Source organism: Gossypium hirsutum, chromosome D12 (genome assembly GCF_007990345.1).
Source record: "Gossypium hirsutum isolate 1008001.06 chromosome D12, Gossypium_hirsutum_v2.1, whole genome shotgun sequence".
NCBI classification, from domain to species: domain Eukaryota; kingdom Viridiplantae; phylum Streptophyta; class Magnoliopsida; order Malvales; family Malvaceae; genus Gossypium; species Gossypium hirsutum.
Genome location: NC_053448.1, coordinates 13,229,364 through 13,233,297, shown reverse-complemented (window position 1 = coordinate 13,233,297; position 3,934 = coordinate 13,229,364).

The window sequence follows — 3,934 nt, the reverse complement described above, 5'->3', positions numbered from 1 at the left end:
TTCATCTCATCATCTATTAGGCTAGAAAATTCACTTATAAAATTATTACCCATTTCATCATAATAATATTTATCAATTAAACACAATTGATGATTCAAGCATACTTATCTCGCACGCAAATTATCATCTTTAAACTTCATATGCCAACCATTTAAACAACCACCTATTCGATCATCCGTTCAACATCCAAAAATTTATACTATTTCCATATTTCAAATTGTAAGCTTAACATACTATCTGAAAATTATAATATCAAAACGGCTATGTCACTTATAGCTATTCAAATGACCATCCAACTTACTCAACATATAATCATCATTTTCCATCATGAATCGTACCTAAAAACCAACCATTCACTCATAATATATGTGTATATTTTACCATTACAAAACGAATCAACATAACCAATACACAATCAAATATATATATTCATCATTTTACCTTATTACCAAGCCAAATTATACCATATTTCATACTTCCAAAATGAGCTAACTATAAAGCCAATTATACATCTTACTACTTTTCCTCATTGTTGAATCATATAACCAACATTAGCATCATGATTAAAATTACTTAAACATTTGAACCTTAGTTTTAAGAACAAGCCATTTTCGCATGGCTAAATATATATACAAATTTCAAGACCAAACAAAATAAATGTTAGCCTATACATGCCATATATTCAAAGTTTCAAGCTTTTAAAGTACCGAAATAGAGATCGATAGTGTGACGGACTTCCTTGAAGTTCCCCGAGCTCGTAACTAGCTTTCCAAAAATCTATAAAAGAACGAACAAACAAACCCACAGTAAGCTTTTTTGCCTAGTAAGTCATAAGCAAATAAATTATCAAATTAATATTAGCATAATTATCTCAATATGACCGAACATGAACAATCTCATGTACATAATAATCACACCTTTAACATGTATAATTCATATCATCATCTCAAGTATTATACTTACCTATTTTCATGAACATTTAATATCGCACGTACCTAAGCCATTTAACTAGATTTCACATTCGATCTAAACTTAACACTACTCGTTAAACCATTCAGAATCAATAAGGATACTTGGATAACTCAAAAAGCTCATACAATGCCTACGTCCCAGACGATGTCTTACATGTAATTAAATATCGTTGCCACTGTCCTAGACAGTGTTTTACATGTAGATCCTAATTCGATGTCGATATCCCAAACGTGGTCTTATAAGAAATCACATATCGAAATCCTATGTCATGACATATGTATCTTAACTATTCCTATGGTTCGTTTGGCACTTTCGGACGTCATAATTTGATCGATTCAAGCTCGTAACTATTTTTCCCATACTTATATCAATTCACCATACACATATAAAGTTACTAAAATTCAATTCGGCGCAATTAAATACATTTTCATATGACTTTAATAACAATTATTTACTTATGAACTTACCTCGTACGGACACGAACGGATCGGAATGACTATTCGATAACCTTCAACTTTCCCTAATCAAAATCCGATTTCCTCTTTTCTTGATCTAAATAAGTTCAAATTTGGCTATTTAATAACACATCTCATTTAATTCAATCCATAAACACCTAATTAGGGCATTTACACTTTAGCCCTCAAATTTCACATTTTGGACATTTTAGTCCTTAATACAAAAATACACCAAATACACAAAATTCATCAAAACCATGCCTTAGCTGAATCTTCTATGGTTCCTAGCAGCCCATATATTTCATTTATTTCACATTTAAGCCCCTAAATTTTCAAATTCCACAAATAAATCTATAATTTAGATTTTTATAAAAAAATCACTTATTTAAACATGATAATCGAACATCAAAGATTTATTTTTCATCATCAAACAACAAATTCATCATATTATCAACCATGGAAAATCTCAAATTTATAATTAATTCTGAAAACTAAAGCATGGGCTAGATAATATATAAAGCAACGATCTCAAAAACGTAAAAATTATCCAAAACCAAACAAAATTCATACCTCAATTTGAGCTTCAAAGTGCTAAATCTTTAAAGCTTTCAAATGGTTCTTTTTCTCTTCAATATTCGGCCAAAAGATGAACATGCATGGCCATTTCCTATTTTGTTTTATTTTAGTTACATTTTATTTTCCATTTACCAATATAACCTTAATGATTTAATAATAAAACCATATAATGCATGCCATTACCGTCTATTCATGTATTTAATGGCTAAATTTAATTAAAGGACTCCATAATTAATTAATCAAAGCAATTAAGCACTTTAACAATTAGAATGCCACTTTTACAATTTACGTAATTAAGTCTTTGTTATAAAATCGAGCACACAAACGATAAAATTTTTACACAAAATTTTCACACATATAAATTAACATGCTGTAGACACCAAAAATAATATTAAAATATTTTTTTGACTTGAATTTGTGGTCCCAAAACCACTATCCGACTAGGGTCTAAACCGGGTTGTTACAATGTTATTCAAGATTACTTGAAAGTTACTTCCAACCAACAAAAGTCCCATGCTGACTTGAAAAGAAAATGACATTGAATTCAAGATAGTTAATTTAGCTGAGAAAGTATAGATCCAATCCCTCTCATGTGTTAACTCCTAATGAAATCGAGCTGCAACCTAATTTGACATATGGTGAAGAACTGGTTAAGATTCTAGCTCGGGAAGTAAAAGAGTTGAGAATTAAACATGTGTCATTAATGAAAGTAATGTGGCACCATTATGGTACAAAAGAAGCTATACGGGAGCCGAAAGAAACTATTAAATATCAATACCCTCATATTTTCTCAGGTAAATTTTGATGACAAAATTTCTTAATGGGGGAGAGTTGTAACAACCCGATTTTCAGTGGTGCCTTTGAAACCCAATTTCTGTAAATTAGGTCCGTAAATGTTAAATATGAATATTTATGGATTTATTATAAAAGTATATTAAAGTTTGGTCTAGTAATTTGTTCAATTAATAGTTAATTTAGGTGTAGGGTCTAAATTGTAAAAGTTCAATCACTATAGATATTTAATTAGCTAAAGGTTCAAAATGGTAAATAAACCAGTTTTTTTACATCAAATAGTGGATGATGATGTTAACTTCTACTAATTTTGATTAATTGTGATTAAAGTTTAATTAATTAAAGTTTAATTAAGTTAATTAAGTAATTAAATATTTAATTAAAGTAAATAAGGCAAATTTTAGTGGGATTTTTCCATCTTCTTCATTTCACCTAACCAGCCATGCTTTCAAAACCTAAGAAAAACCATTTTTAAAGCTCAAGTTATTCGGCCCCTAATTGGTAAGCATTTCCAAGCCATTTTCTTGTAATTTTTATGTTTTTAAGGTTATGAGAGCTTGATTTAGCTAGCTCATGTATCAATTTGCAAAACTGTTAAATTTTTTTTAAAGTTATCATTATTGATTTCTTGAAGATTTTTAGGTTAAATTGATAGATTTTAAACTTAAATTAAGAAAAAAGACTAGATTTTAAAGTTTAATTGTTAGTTTTGCATATAGGGACTAAATTGAATAAAATGTAAAATTTTGTTATAAATAGAAAGTAAGGGGTTCGTAAGGGATGTGATTGTAATTAGTTTTTAAACCGAAGTTCAAAATTGAAAGATATGGCTATTTTGATTTTAGGGACTAAATTGAATGTAAAACTTTAGGGGTATCAAAATTGAGATTACTTAGGTTCATTCATTTCATTGCATAATGTGGTAAATGTTTGGTATTGATGAATTGAATGGGATAATTGTATAGATCAAGAATTGAATCAAAGCGAAGATAATCGAGAAAAAGCTAAAATTGTTGATTAATCCATGAAAATTCAACTTGTTTTGTGTTTTGACCAGGTAAGTTCATACGGAACTTACTATTCTATTTTAATTATTCATGAATTGTACTTTAATTAAATATATATACTTGTTAAAATTG